General features: G+C 41.7%; 1 protein-coding gene across 5 annotated transcripts in view; it reads left to right on the top strand.

Annotated features, from left to right (window-relative positions):
- The window catches only part of arhgap24 (Rho GTPase activating protein 24), a 467,578-nt gene that overhangs the window by 395,295 nt on the left and 55,116 nt on the right, over window positions 1-17,167 (top strand). The gene's annotated exons all lie outside the window — the stretch shown is intronic.

The following is a 17,167-nucleotide window of genomic DNA, read 5'->3' as shown; positions in this document are numbered from 1 at the left end:
AGGTGATTTTCGACTTCAGGAAAGGAAAACTGAGGATATATGAACCTGTCTACATCAACGGAACAGAGATGGAGAGAGTCAACAACTTCATATTTCTGGGGTATGCATGTCTCTGAAGATCTGTCTTGGTTCCAGCACGTTGATGCAATCACAAAGGAAGCTCATTAATGCCTCTACTTCCTGAGAAGTTCGAGGAGATTCAGTACGTGGATGAATATTCTATCAATCCTCTGCAGGTGTCCGGCAGATGGCACACTGTTTGTATTATGGCCTGGTTTGGCAACACAAATGCCCAGCAATGAAGGGGGCTACAGAGAATGGTCACGGGTAATGACCTCCCTGCCATCAAAGGGATCCTTAGGGAGTGCTGCCTCAAAAAGGCAGCCAACATCGTCAAAACCCATATCAAGCAGGTCATCCTCTCATTTTGCTCCAACCATCAGGAAAAGGGTACAGGAGCCTGAAAACCCAGCAACCATCAGGCTCTTCAATACTGCACAACACTAATGTTAAACTCAGAAACTATGATCTTCTACGGACTATGTCTTTGGTTGCATAAGGGGCGTTGCTTTTGCACTATTACGGTTATCCAGTATTACTGCCTGGTTAATTTATCATATTATTAATTATTTGATATTTACTTGTCGTGTTAAGCTGCAGCAAGTAAGAATTTCATTGATCTGTTGCCGGTATATATGGCAATTAAACACTCTTGACAATGTAAAGTCTGGGATTTCTGTTCGCAAGCTTAATTTCACACAGCATTGACATCTAATTTGAAAAGCAGTTCTGTCCTGGCTCTTATTGCCAATGGCATGTGGAATGCATACCTGTGGATTTTCCATCGAGTTGACCCACCTGGAGCACACAGAGCCCCAATGTGCATCAAGTGCCTGCAGGCCTGAACTTTGGCATGCACTGGAGTTCGCAACAGACATCCAGGCATCCTGTAATTTTCCGAAACTACTGGAGACTGCATGTCAGGTTGTGTGGCTGCATTCTGGAGGTTTTGTTGCTTACCACTCAAAACCTCTAGAATTTTAATTACTATCCTCATTCTTCTCTTCTTTCTCTTTTCTCTTTTTCTATTACAATTTAAAGTTAAAAAAAGAGAAGTTGTACATGAAATGTATTATGTTGCATATCATGATTAAGATGTATGTACAATGCATAAATAAATTAATAAAAACATTAAAAAAACTAGATTTATAGACACACAAAATGCTGGAGTGACTCAGCAGGTCAGACAGTATCTCTGGAGAAAAGGAATAGGTGAAGATTGGGGTCGAGACCGTTCCTCAGCCTGAAGTAGGGTCTCGACCTGAAATGTCACCTATTCATTTTCTCCAGAGATGCAGCCTGACCCTCTGAGTTACTCCAGCATTTTGTGTCTATCTTCGGTGTAAACTAGCATCTGCAGTTCTTTCCAACATGTCTTGAAGCATTTTGTTTATGATTTTTGTTTCAATTAAATAACTGTATGGAGTCTGCATGTGATCTGCCTTCACAATGTTTGTGCTGTTGAGCCAGTTGGGGTCATTCTCTCCCGTTACTTCTGGAGTTTCAGTAAACATTGACCTCTCATAACATTCTAGGAATGTTTCTCAAACTGCTGGGGATATTTTATAAACCCATTTAAGATGTTGCTACACTTCGTGATCACAGAAATTGTCTCCCACTGTGAATCTCTTTGTAGCAATGTTACAAAATTTTGAGATTTAGAAAATCAAGTCTGCCATTTATCCCATCAGATAAAGCATAACAATAAGTTTAATTTGACACCTAATTCACTTTCATATCTCAAGTAATAAAAAAGTTATGGCCATTTTCATACTCGGAAATTAGCATCTTGTTCCCTATTGATTTTCTATGGACATAACAAAAAAGCTGTGATCGTGGACAGTCAAAAGCCCATAACCTTCTTAAAAATTAAGAGAACTGAATGAAATTTTCAGTTATCATAGATTGAAGCATTCTGAAACAAATATAAAATAATCTTACTTGGATGACCTGAAATTAAAGCATATAATTAGTTAGTTACCCAATTGTAGCTAATTTCAAACTTCAATTACTATATCTAAACATCTATCCATTTCTTAATAAATGATTAACATTTTTAAACAGCCCAAGTGTCCAAATAATATTCACAAATAATTCACAATAAAACATGATTTTTAAATCTCATTTACATCAATTTATAGGCCAAATAGAAGGAATTTAGTGTTCATTTGCTGTAAATTAAAGTCAATGTAAATCGGCTTTCTAGTGGGTTCCTGTGAACGCGCTGGTTTAGAACGTTCACATTGCGCTGGATTTGTGCCCTCAAGTGCCCAGAAAAATACTGCGGGATATAAAGAGCCCAAAATGAACTACTCGCTATAAAAAACTTTATATACAGGGTTCTTAAGAAGCCCCATTTAATGTAAAAATAAGGTACATACCTTTAATTGTTTGCTTTATAAAAGCCTGGGGCTGCGAGAGGTTGCGGAGTGAGAGAGTGATTTTTAAAATACTATAAATATTATACAAGGCCATAAAAACTAATAATACCTTTTGCGACGGGGTCTTTCAGCGATTGTCCGTTAATGATTTACTAGGCTGAACATTTTCGATTGGAACAGCCTAGTAAAAATCGCGTTTTAAACCCGCCCCCTCTAAACAGCGCCAAAATCGCGGACACGGGGTAGGGCAGATGCTCAGCCACGATTCAGGTAGGTTTTGTAACATACCTACTCTTTGTGGCTCAGTACCATCTTCTCAAATATTCCTGAGGTGAGTAAGTAGCTTTGGACATAAAATGAAACAGGATTCTTTTTACAATGCTTGTGAAGGATGAATGTGCAGCAATACAAGTGGTTTTGTCCCAAGGCATGATGGAGAAGGTCTGCACTGTGCTAAATGATGTAAATGATTGCAAGCAATGTGGAGTTAGAGCCGAACAATCACACTCTCCCCCACGGGCATAAAATGCAATTGAATTTCAGAAGAAGAACATGATTTACCCCCAATTTATACTGAAAGCAATTCAAAACTGGACAGATTAGACTGTCATTTATCAGGTTGGATGGTTACTGTGCAACATACAAGACTCAGAGTCATTTCTCCACAAATTTAAATAATTTTTCTTCTCCAGCAGATCAGGGCAAGACTTCCTCTTCCCTTCTGCAAAGGTAGAAATGAAGCAAGCCGATGATTTTGTTGCAAAATCCCAGCGTTAATTATTTCTTCAACGATTTGTATGCTTGAATTACTTTTGGTAATACACTGCCATTAGCCGTGAATGAGAGATAAGCCAGGTTTGCTGCTAATGGCAGTGTTTGGGTAGATTGGGAGTTGCACAGGGTCCCGACTCTGTTGCATAAGAAGAGATGATGGCCAAAAATAAATATATATGGGAGCTAAAGTAGAAATACAGAAGGCCTCCACCAGTCTTACTTGCTGTATTCATGTTTGTTTCTGCCACAAACCTTTTACCCGAGGCAATGAATTGACATCTGAATTATTTCTGCCATTGTAATCTCCTCTATCCCATTAACATTCCAAGTTATCTGGGTTCCTCTAATTCTGATATCTTGATCATCCGAGAACTTAACTACTCCAACGTTGGCTGTCAAGCTTTCAGCTGCTAAGACTTTTATACCATGAAATTTCTCTATAGAACTCTCTGCCTCGGTTTGCTTCTCTATGATCTTTCTAAGACCTTTTTAATATCAACCTGCATCACTGAGCAAAACAATGCTTTGTTTGCCATCGGGAAGAAGGTATAGGAGCCAGAAAACTGTAACATGCAGGTCAGGAACAGCTGCTTTCCAAAGCCATCATGCTATTAAACACTACTACCTCCTAATAAGCTCTCAACTACATAGATTTGGGAGCATTAACTTTGTCTTTTTGCACTATTATTATTTGTTTGTTTGTAAGTGTACGTATATATCTATCTATCTATCTATCTATCTATCTATCTATCTATCTATCTATCTATCTATCTATCTATCTATCTATCTATCTATCTATCTATCTATCTATCTATCTATCTATCTATCTCTGTGTGTGTTTGTGGGTGTCAGATTTGGCCTTTGATTCCTTGGTCCGCCAAAACCACACGCAAAAACTCTGAGATTTTTTCCATTTCGCTAGCGAATTCACTTTTACATTCACTCCTCAAAACATTTGGACATTTTTATGTACACATTTTTAAATAAAATCCTTCCCCACACGTCCCCCCCCCCCCAAGCCTCAAGCCAAACATCGGATGACAGAGCCGGCGTGTCAGAAGCGCCAAGGATGCGAGGCCTCACAGTCTCTAATGGGGCCGCTTTAACAGACTTTACCGTCAGCGGCACCCACGTCCTGCGTTTAACCAAGGCTCTGGGAACTCGCCACCTCATGGGGACGAGGCTTCCAGAGGGAAGGCAGGGACAACTTCGGATCCAGCAGCAGAGTGGCTCTGTTAATGCATTCATTCCACAGTGAGTTTAGTTCGGTAACAACACCCCTCCCCCCCCCCCCCCCGTCCCTCCCCACCCTCCCCCCCGTCCCGTGAAATTTGTAATAGAAAGAATCACATATGGTTAAAGTGCACATTGTCAGATGTTAATAAAGCCATTTTTATACGTTTCACCATGTAGAAATTACAGCAGTATTTATACATAGTCCCCACATTTCAGGACACCATAATGTTTGGGACACAGCAATGTCATGTAAATTAAAGTAGTCATGTTTAGTATGCATGCATACAATTACTGCTTGAAGTTTTCGATTTGTGGACATCACCAGTTGCTGGGTGTCTTCTCTGGTGATGCTCTGCCAGGCCTGTATTGCAGCCATCTTTAGCTTATGCATATTTACCTAAAATTTAAGTGAAATTGCTAGTCCAGTTTTCTCTTCATCATATAATGGGCATGCTCAATTCGGTTCAGATCGGGTGATTGATTGATGGCCACTCAAGGATTGACCATTATTTAGCTTTGAAAAACTCCTTTGTTGCTTTATGTTTGTTTGGGATCATTGCCTTGCTGTAGAATGAACTGCTGGTCAATGAGTTTTGAGGCATTTGTTTGAACCTGAGCAGATAGGATGTGTCTATACACTTCAGAATTCATTATGTTACTACCATCAGCAGCTGGATCATCAATGAAGATAAGTGAGCCAGTACCTTCAGCAGCCATACATGTCCAGGCCATAACACCCCCAACACCGTCTTTCACAGATGAGGTGGTATGCTTTAGGTCTTGGGCAGTCCCTTCTCCCCTCCATACTTTGTTCTTGCCATCACTCTGATATGTTAATCTTCATCTCATCTGTCCACAAGACCCTTTTCCAGAACTGCAGTTGCTCTTTTAAGTACTTCTTGGCAAACTGTCACCTGGCCATTCTATTTTTGCGGCTAACCAGTGGTTTGCATCTAGCAGTGTAGCCTCTGTATTTCTGTTCATGAAGTCTGTCATGCAGACAGTGGTCATTGACAAATTCATACCTGACTCCTGAAGAGTGTTTCTGATCTGTCGGACAGGTGTTTGGGGTGATGCCTCTAACAGTTTTATTCTTGTTTCTCAGTCTCATAATGGCTTATTTGACTTTCATTGGCACAACTTTGGTCCTCAAGTTGATAAACAGCAATAAGAGTTTCCAAAAGTGATGGAAAGATTGGAGGAAAGACTAGGTGCTGACAGCTCTCTTATACCTGCAAAAATGAGGCAATTAAGCACACCTGAGCAATCACGAACACATGTGAACCAATGTGTCCCAAATATTATGGTGGGGACTATGAGGGAACTATGTATAAACTCTGCTGCAATTTCTACATAGTGAAGCCAAAATGTATAAAAATGGGCTTAAATAAAATCTAACAATGTGCACTTTAACCACATGTGATTTTTTTTTTCTATTACAAATCTCAAATTGTGAAGTACAGAGACAAATAAATAAATGATGTGTCTTTGTCCCAAACATTATGGAGGGCCCTGTATATAGCCGCTACGAAACATCTACGGACTCCTACGGACATTCCCCAAGTTTGAATCAAGGGGAAAACTGGGGAGAGTTCGTAAGTAACTCGGGAAAGTGGGACAGGGCCTTAAACATGTTGACCAGCTGAGATGCAGATGAAGTGCAGTCACAACTGCTCTGTGAACTCTGGTGATTCTGAAATTGCAGGTCCATCCAAATATGTTAGCTGAGATAAAAGATGCTCAGTGCACACATTAGATGGAACAGAAATGTTTTATTGATTGTGGGATAGTGAAAATATTGATATCTGTTGGGCTTGTTTAAAACCTGCTGTGGTACTACAGTGTCTTGCACTGATGAGAATCTGATGGGCTGTGGGGTAAGAATTATTGTTCCCACGACCTTCCTATTTATAGGCTGTTGAGCTGGAGATTAGTCTGGTGCTAACTTCTGATACAATCTCTCCCTTTGAGAAATGCTTAACTATACTCAATGCAATCAGTGTACAAGAATATTGCTCTCAACGTAAGTTTAGATTAGTTTAGTTTAGAGATACAGCGTGGGAACATGCCCACCGAATCCGCGCTGACCAGCGATTCCCATACACCATACACTAACACCATTGTACACACTCAGGACAATTTACAATCTTATGGAGGGCACTGTATATAGGGGACGTATGCGTCGATCCGCCAGGGGACCTATGCGAGGATCCTATTTGTTGATTTTAGCTCTGCATTCAACACCATTGTGCCAGAGCTACTGCACTCCAAACTTTCTAAGTTGACTGTGCCTGAACCTCTCTGTCAGTGGATCACCAACTTCCTGACAGACAGGAAGCAGCATGTGAGGCTGGGAAAGTACATCTCGGACCCACAAACACTCAGCATAGGAGCACCGCAAGGCTGCGTACTCTCTCCTCTACTCTCGCTACACCAACGACTGCACCTCCACAGACACCTCAATTTTAATTGTCATTGTCAGTGTACAGTACAGAGACAACGAAATGCATTTGATCAATGGTGTTTTATCATTAATGTTTTATTATTATTATTAATGTTTAGTGTTTTCTGAGTCATTCGTAACTGTCACTGTATGACATGTTGTTACTTGTGGGTGGAGCACCAAGGCAAATTCCTTGTATGTGAATACTTGGCCAATAAACTTACTTACTTACTTACTTACACAAAAATGCTGGAGAAACTCAGTGGGTGCAGCAGCATCTATGGAGCGAAGGAAATAGGCGACGTTTCGGGCCGAAACCCTTACTTACTTTACTGAAACCAATTTACCTACAAACCTGTACGTCTTTGGAATGTATGAGGAAACTGGAGCGCACAGGGAAATTCCACGTGGTCACTTACAAACTCCGTACAGACAGCATCTGTAGTCAGGAACATACTCGGGTCTCTGGCGCTTTAAGGCAGAAACTCTACCGCTGCGCCACTGTGCCACTATTAAGGTTAAAGCAGTTTCAAAGCTTACAGGAATAGACATTAACTGCTGAAGAAGCTGCACTTTTTTACCTGGATTTGTTACACTGTGAAGGAATAGTATTTTTGCCACTTCATTTGTCTTTAATTCATTTGTTGTTCAGCTCCAAACATCTTTCATGAGGGGCACATAATGCCCACATATATGTGAACATTGCGGGTTATGGGATACCAGGCATGAAAAAACCGCTGAAGCTGAATTGATTGGATAAAACGCATTTGTACCCCTGCGGAAGCTTCTGTTTGTGGTGTTTTTGATGTTTCTTTATTTTACATGTCTTTTCCTACTATTTCTTTTGATTGTTATTTTTGGTGTGTATTAACTTTTTTGTCAATGATTAGTGATGTACAGCACTTTGTTGCAGCTATGTTTGTTTTTAAAGTGCTCTATAAATAAAATTATTATTATTATTATTATTATTCAGCCCTTCGAGCCAGCACCACCATTCAATATGATCATGGCTGATCATACCACCATGCCTTTGTTTGTCCTACAGTAAATATTTCATCAATTTGAAGTGTTAACAAGATATTTCCAGTATTTTTGGTTTCTATTAAAGATTCACACCAGTGCACACTATTTTCTTCATTGCTTTTGCAGTCTTGATCTCCCTTGACACAGAATATTATTAAGCAAACAAAATACTAACCGCAATTCTATTTGTCTGCATTTTTCACAAAAGTGGTAAAGGGGAATTGCATAATCCAAGGTTGAATCATGCTCAGCATGTTCTACTTCATCAGGGAAAAAGGCCAAGGCTATTTTCAGTTGAATTGAGATTGATGCAGTTGGGTAGTCTATAGAAGGACACATAACACTCAAACAGTCCCGTCAGCCCACTGAGTTCAGAGTAACCATCAAGCATCTATTTACATTTATTCTCCACCAGTCCCATTTTATTCTCCCCACATTTCCACCGACACCCTGCAGATTCCTTCATTCACATGTGGACTAGGGAACAATTAACATGCCAGCCTCCACATCTTTGGGATTTAGAAATAAACTGGAATACCTGGAAGAAACCCACAGTTACAGAGAAAACAGGCAGACTCTACAGGTACACACCAGAGAAAAAGATTGAACCCGACAGCAGCTCTGGTAGTACTGTAGTGCTAAGGTGCTGTCTTGTTATGAGGCAGAATAGAAGGAAAAGAGCTGATATTTACTGCAGTAAATATTCAAAGAAAAATAAGTCTTGACCACAAGTGGGCAACCATATTGAGAATTATATTTCTATCCTTGCTAATCCCCAGTTCAGCTTTCTTAATCCTCTAATTAAAACAAACATCAAATAGGACCAGATCTTGAGTGAAAATCTCAGCAAAATATTCAATTATCATACTGAGAAAACAGCCTCAGAAACATTCAGCTTTTGCTTTCATTTTAGTCATTAAAAATGATCTGCACTAATGATCTGCATTTGTTTATTGATGTTTGTATTGACAAATCCATTCTCCTTTCAGTGAGGATGTAAATGCTTGATGGAAGAATGACTTCAAATTAGTTCCTAATAAGAAAATGCCACCTTGTTTAAATACAGTGCCATGTACATCCTTGTGGTCCCTGACCTCTGGTGAAATTAACAAACAGGGGTTCAAAGAATTATGTATAGAGAGTGTAAATAGCTCATTCTAAGCTTCCCCCCAATCTAATTTCAGTCAAAAAAATCACTGTCAAGCACTTGCGCATCTAAACTTTATTTTGACAAAACACAATTACAGTTCCACTACTATACCTAACCACCGCCGGTTCGATCCTCGTATCTGCCTGATGACAGGTTTGCAAGGATATGAACAGTAGAACCATTGAAATGAGAGAAATCAACATTCATGCTGCTGGGTTGTAAGCTGCCCAAGCAAAATATGAGGTGTTATTCTTATACTTTGCGTGTGGCTTCACTCTGACAGTGGAGGAGGCCAAGGACAGAAAGGTCAGTTTGGGAATGGAAATATATTTTAATTTATTTTATTGTCATGTGCCGAGGGACAGTGTAAAGCTTTTTGTAGTGTGCTATCCAGTCAGTGGAAAGACTATACATGTTTACAATCGAGCCGTCCACAGTATACAGATACAGGATAAAAGGAACAATGTATAGAGCAAGATAAAGTCCAGTAAAATCCAATTGAAGATAATCCAATATGGCTAATCCTGGTGAATTCCTGGTGCATGGTACCCACCTGGATATAGAAACATAGAAAATAGAAACATAGAAAATAGGTGCAGGAGTAGGCCATTCGGCCCTTCGAGCCTGCACCGCCATTCAATATGATCATGGCTGATCATCCAACTCAGTATCCTGTACCTGCCTTTTCTCCATACCCCCTGATCCCTTTAGCCACAAGGGCCACATCTAACTCTCTCTTAAATATAGCCAATGAACTGTGGCCTCAACTACCTTCTGTGGCAGAGAATTCCACAGATTCACCACTCTCTGTGTGAAAAATGTTTTCCTCATCTCGGTCCTAAAAGATTTCCTCCTTATCCTTAAACTGTGACCCCTTGTTCTGGACTTCTCCAACATCGGGAACAATCTTCCTGCATCTAGCCTGTCCAACCCCTTAAGAATTTTGTAAGTTTCTATAAGATCCCCCCTCAATCTTCTAAATTCTAGCGAGTACAAGCTGAGTCTATCCAGTCTTTCTTCATATGAAAGTCCTGACATCCCAGGAATCAGTCTGGTGAACCTTCTCTGTAGTCCCTCTATGGCAAGAATGTCTTTCCTCTGATTAGGAGACCAAAACTGTACGCAATACTCCAGGTGGGGTCTCACCAAGACCCTGTACAACTGCAGTAGAACCTCCCTGCTCATATACTCAAATCCTTTTGCTATGAATGCTAACATACCATTCGCCTTCTTCACTGCCTGCTGCACCTGCATGCCTACTTTTAATGACTGGTGTACCGTGACACCCAGGTCTCGTTGCATCTCCCCCTTTCCTAATCGGCCACCATTCAGATAATAATCTACTTTCCTGTTTTTGCCACCCAAGTGGATAACCTCACATTTATCCACATTATACTGCATCTGCCATGCATTTGCCCACTCACCCAGCCTATCCAAGTCACCTTGCAGCCTCCTAGCATCCTCCTCACAGCTAACACTGCCCCCCAGCTTCGTGTCATCTGCAAACTTGGAGATGTTGCATTCAATTCCCTCGTCCAAATCATTAATATATATCGTAAATAGCTGGGGTCCCAGAACTGAGCCTTGCGGTACCCCACTAGTCACTGCCTGCCATTGTGAAAAGGACCCGTTCACTCCTACTCTTTGCTTCCTGTCTGCCAACCAGTTCTCTATCCACATCAATACTGAACCTCCAATACCATGTGCTTTAAGTTTGTATACTAATCTCTTATGTGGGACCTTGTCGAATGCCTTCTGAAAGTCCAGATATAACACATCCACTGGTTCTCCCTTATCCAATCTACTAGTTACATCCTCGAAAAATTCTATAAGATTCGTCAGACATGATTTACTTTTCATAAATCCATGCTGACTTTGTCCAATGATTTCACCACTTTCCAAATGTGCTGCGATCCCATCTTTAATAACTGACTCTAGCAGTTTCCCCACTACCGACGTTAGACTAACTGGTCTGTAATTCCCCGTTTTCTCTCTCCCTCCCTTTTTAAAAAGTGGGGTTACATTAGTTACCCTCCAATCCTCAGGTACTACTCCAGAATCTAAAGAGTTTTGAAAAATTATCACTAATGCATCCACTATTTCTGGGGCTACTTCCTTAAGTACTTTGGGATGCAGCCTATCTGGCCCTGGGGATTTATCGGCCTTTAATCCATTCAATTTACCTAACAACACTTCCCGGCTAAACTGGATTTCACTCAGTTCCCCCATCTCATTTGAACCCCCGGTCCCCTGCTATTTCCGGCAGATTATTTATGTCTTCCTTAGTGAAGACAGAACCAAAGTAGTTATTCAATTGGTCTGCCATGTCCTTGTTCCCCGTGATCAATTCACCCGTTTCTGACTGCAAGGGACCTACATTTGTTTTAACTAATCTTTTTCTCTTCACATACCTATAAAAGCTTTTGCAGTCAGTTTTTATGTTCCCTGCCAGTTTTCTTTCCAAATCTATTTTCCCTTTCCTGATTAAGCCCTTTGTCCTCCTCTGCTGTCTCTGAATTTCTCCCAGTCCTCTGGTAGGCTGCTTTTTCTGGCTAATTTGTACTCTTCATCTTTTGTTTTGATACTATCCCTGATTTCCCTTGTTATCCACGGATGCACTACCTTCCCTGATTTTTTTTTTTGCCAAACTGGGATGAACAATTATTGTAGTTCATCCATGCAGTCTTTAGATGCCTTCCATTGTATATCCACCGTCAACCCATTAAGAATCAATCGCCAGTCTATCTTGGCCAATTCACGTCTCATACCCTCAAAGTTACCTTTCTTTAAGTTCAGGACCCTTGTTTCTGAATTAACGATGTCACTCTCCATCCTAATGAAGAACTCAACCATATTATGGTCACTCTTGCCCAAGGGGCCTCGCACAACAAGGCTGCTAACTAACCCTTCCTCATTACTCAATACCCAGTCTAGAATAGCCTGCTCTCTCATTGGTTCCTCTACATGTTGGTTTAGAAAACTATCCCGCATACATTCCAAGAAATCCTCTTCCTCAGCACCCTTGCCAATTTGATTCACCCAATCTATATGTAGATTGAAGTCACCCATTATAACTGTTTTACCTTTGTTGCACGCATTTCCAATTTCCTGTTTGATGCCATCCCCAACTCCACTACTACTGTTAGGTGGCCTGTACACAACTCCCACTAGCGTTTTCTGCCCCTTAGTGTTTCGCAGCTCTACCCATATCGATTCCACATCCTCAAAGCTAATGTCCTTCCTTTCTATTGTTTTAATCTGCTCTCTAACCAGCAATGCTACCCCACCTCCTTTCCCTTTCTGTCTATCCCTCCTGAATATTGAATATCCCTGGATGTTCTGCTCCCAGCCTTGGTCACCCTGGAGCCATGTCTCCGTGATCCCAACTATATTATAGTCATTAATAGCTATCTGCACATTCAACTCATCCACCTTATTACGAATGCTCCTTGCATTGAGACACAAAGCCTTCAGACTTGTTTTTACAACACTCTTACCCCTTATACTATTATGCTGAAAAGTGGCCCTTTTTGATATTTGCCCTGGATTTGCCGGCCTGCCACTTTTACTTTTCACCTTGCTACCTATTGCTTCTACCCTCATTTCACACCCCTCTGTCTCTACGCTCACACATTTAAGAAACCCTTTCCCTTTAACTCCATCCTCCACTATCCCATTTGACACCCCACCCCCCTTATTCAGTTTAAAACCACCCGTGTAGCAGTGGCAAACCTGCCTGCCAGAATGCTGGTCCCACACCTGTTAAGATGCAATCCGTCCCTTTTGTACAGTTCCCCCTTACCCCAAAACAGATCCCAGTGATCTAAGAATCTAAATCCCTGCCCCGTGCACCAGTTCCTCAGCCACACGTTCAGGTCCCGTATCTCCCTGTTCCTGCTCTCACCAGCACGAGGAACTGGAAGCGAACCGGAGATAACAACCCAGGAGGTCCTGCTTTTCAGCATTTTTCCGAGCTCTCTAAAGTCACACTGCAGAATATTCATCCCCTTCTTTCCGACATCGTTTGTGCCGACATGCACTACCACTTCCAGATGTTCACCTTCTCCCTTGTGGATTTTCTGCACTCTGTCCGTAACATCCTGGATCCTGGCACCAGGAAGGCAGCACACCATTCTCGCATCCCATCTGTTGCCGCAGAAACCCCTGTCCGTACCTCTCACAATGGAGTCTCCCACTACAATGGCGTTGCCTGCCTTAGGCCTTTTTGGTTTTGGATCAACAGCCCTATTCGCATCACAAGCCAGTCCGCCGCTCAGTGTAAACACGTCTTCTGTCCCGACAGCTTCTAAGTGGGTGAACCTGTTCACAAGAGGTACAACACCCGGGGACGTTGGCATTCTATGCTTCCCTCCCTTTCTCACTGTCTCCCACCTTCTCTCTGCCAGTACCTTAGGTGTACATTCTTATTGTAGGACTTGTCGAGGAACGACTCCGTTTCTCGGACGAACCGGAGGTAACACATCCACTGGTTCTCCCTTATCCACTCTACTAGTTACATCCTCGTAAAATTGTATAAGATTTGTCTTATTGATAGTGGTGGATTCAGTGGTGAGAATGTCATTGAATATCAGGATGTTATAATTGAATTTTCTCTATTTAGGTCTCATCATTGCCTGTTAACATTTTGAACATTGAATTAGTGAGAATTTCGAGCCAAGGTTTTCCATAAGTGTTATAGGTAAAGCCAAGTGCAAGGGATCCTGGATGTCAAGGGATATCGAGGGTTGGCCAAAGATGGAAAAGAAAGCGAATGACAGGTGTAGAATTCTGGCAACCGGATGTCCATTAGGAGTACAGAAATTGTCAAAGGGATAATTTCAAAATATACATGATGAGAGTAAGGGAGAGCAGCCAAGATTTCGGAAAATTCCCAAACAATTGTATAGGTATATTTAGGACAAGAAGATCAGAGGGGAATCATGGTCGACGGGGATTTCAATATGGCCTTTGACAAAGTCCTCTATGGGAGATTGGTTCAACACGTTAGAAGCTGTGCAATTCAGGGCAAAGTCGCAAACTTGATCCTAAAATTGACTCATTAATAGGAGGGTGAAAGTGGAAGTTTGTTTCTGTGATTGGATGCATGTGATCAGCAATGTACCACACGAATCCTTGTTGTTTGCCATGTACATTAACAATTTGACTGTATATTTGGGATGTAGCATTGGTAATTTCACAGCTAGCATGACAATTGAGGATGCTGTTGATTAATAACAGGGAAATCTTAGGATACAGAGCCAAGCCCGTATCCATATTATATAACTAGAGCCAGGATTTTGCCATGAATGCCATGTGCCTTTTCATGCCTTTTTTGATGATTACTGGAAGATAATGCCTTTTTTCACGATTGTGCCTAAATCAGCCTTTTTTGCCGTTTTAACGTAACTTACAAGAAAATTTGCACCACCGGCTGTGTGGGTGTTAAGTAGTGATTGGAGAAGGGTGCGTGGGAAAGGGTCCAGTCATTGCAAACCGGAGTCATGCTTTAAGTAGGTGTGAAGTGGTGATTGGGGAAGAGTAGGTGGGGAAGGGTCCAGTCTTTTCAAACTGGAGTCAAGCTGTGAGTAGGTGTAAAGGTACACAAAAATGCTGGAGAAACTCAGCAGGTGCAGCAGCATCTATGGAGCGAAGGAAATAGGTGACGTTTCGGGCCGAAACCCTTCTTCAGACTGATGGGGGGTGGGGGGGAGAAGGAAGGAAAAAGGGAGGAGGAGGAGCCCGAGGGCGGGGGGATGGGAGGAGACAGCGCGAGGGTTAAGGAAGGGGAGGAGACAGCAAGGGCTAGCAAAATTGGGAGAATTCAACGTTCATGCCATCCGGAAGCAAGCAACCCAGGCGGAATATGAGGTGCTGTTCCTCCAATTTCCGGTGTTGCTCACTCTGGCAATGGAGGAGACCCAGGACAGAGAGGTCGGATTGGGAATGGGAGGGGGAGTTGAAGTGCTGAGCCACCGGGAGTTCAGGTAGGTTATTGCGGACTGAGCGGAGGTGTTCGGCGAAACGATCACCCAACCTCCGCTTAGTCGCCCCGATGTAAATCAGCTGACATCTAGAGCAGCAGATGCAGTGATGAGGTTGGAGGAGATACAGGTGAACCTTTGTCGCACCTGGAACGACTGCTTGGGTCCTTGAATGGAGTTGAGGGGGGAGGTGAAGTGACAGGTGTTGCATTTCTTGCGGTTGCAATGGAAAGTGCCCGGGGAGGGGGTGGTACGGGAGGGAAGGGAAGAATTGACAAGGGTGTGAAGTGTTGGTTGTGGTTACCAGGGTTAAGTTCCTGTTTATCGAAACTGCAATTGGACAGCTGACAATTGTCCAAGGAGCGAGGGGTTTTCCTCTTGTAGCTTGTGATTTCTTGCAAGACCTTCCACACTGAAGAAGAGTAATTTGCTGAGAAATTGCTCCTCAACTTCTCAGAGTACCTTTCCTTGGCAGCTCTGATTACTCTTCTTAACTTGCACTTGGCCTGCCTGTAGAGGTCTGCATCCCCACTCCTGTAGGATCTACCCCTGCAAGCATCAAAATGCCTAAAGTCAAGTCAACACCTTGTAAAAAACTGAACAATTTTGTGAGAGTGTACGGGAGTGATATATTCTCTACAGACAACTGTGCTGTTTTGCTACGCATGTGAGAAAGCAATGAATCATGAGAAAAAAGATTTCATCTGCATGCATGTACAGACAGCTAAACACAAGTTGGTGGCAGAGGAACAGAAAGTAGGAAATACGCAAGCTTGTCTCCTCACAACATTTACTGCTGGCTCCAATTGCAAATCTGAGTTTTTGAGTGATCTGTGCAACGCATTCATTGATGCTGGAGTTCCACTATGGAAATTGGAAAACAAATCTCTCAGAGTTTTTTAAGGAAAGACACAGAGGAACATATACCAAGCGAGTCATCTTTACAGAAAAATTATGTTGACAACAACTTCAACATTGTGTGCAGAAAATTAGAGATGAAGTTGTATGCAACAAAATATGGACCTCAATAGACGAGATAACTGATGCTGTGGGGAGATTTGTTGCCAATGTGGTCATTGGTACACTGGAAGCAGGTCAATCATCAATGGAGTATTTCTTGACATCGGAAGTATTGGAGAAGTCAAAGGGCTGAACTATTGCTCAGTTGTTTACATTTCACTTGTTGTACTTTGTACTTAAAATTCCTGGCGATATAGGTGAAGACATACAATGAAAATGTGAGTGGGTGATTTTAGCTAACAAAGATCTTGAAGAAGTATAAAACATAGCTAAAGTTCTCAAAGGTAGTTGTAATGCACAAGATATCGACATGAATGTAGAGTTTGTAGCTTGGTTCAGGTATGCACCAGTGACCTCAGCTGGGGTAGAAATAGGTTTTTCACAACTGTAGCATATTCTGTCTGACAGACAGCAGAGTTTAACACCAGATAATTTGAGAAAATGGTGGTAGTTATGTGGAACCAGGCAACTTTGGTCATTTAATGTAGTATACCTTTATAATTATCATTTTTAACCATATTTTGGTGGTGGAAATACATGCCTTTTTATGCCTTTTTTGTCAATAAATGCCTTTTACGTGCCTTTTTTTGTAATTTTATTTTACCCTTTTGCCTGCCTATTTCAGATATTTTTAGAGCCTAAACATCCTGGCTCTATATATAACCCTATGTCTCTAAATTTAAATGAGTTTAACTAGACATCATGTTTTGGCACAACATTGTTCCTGCGCTGTACTGTTATATGTTCTATGTTTTCTGAGTGTACAAAGTCAACAACTTTCCCAAATCAGAGTGGATTTCTTCCATTTCTCAGGTATAATAGAGGGTTAAAAATGAGCAATGTAGCAGCATGATGTTCCACGCCCAAATATTCCCTGAAATATATTACTGCCATCATTTTGGAAGGACTCTTTAATGCTTTTAATATCTGGCTACTGCAGGCTTAAAGTGATTAATGTGGGGGAAAAGTGGAGAAAGCTACTGCACCACACGGTTTTGCATCAATCATTGTCTGGCAAACATGCCAGTAAACATCCCCAGCGCTGGCTGCACTGTATTCATTTTCATTGCTGGGTCTATCATTCGGATTACTGCAAATT

This window comes from Leucoraja erinacea, chromosome 1 (genome assembly GCF_028641065.1).
Source record: "Leucoraja erinacea ecotype New England chromosome 1, Leri_hhj_1, whole genome shotgun sequence".
Taxonomy (NCBI): Eukaryota; Metazoa; Chordata; class Chondrichthyes; order Rajiformes; family Rajidae; genus Leucoraja; species Leucoraja erinaceus.
The sequence above is the reverse complement of the archived record's forward strand: the minus strand, read 5'-3'. Positions and strand labels throughout refer to the sequence as shown.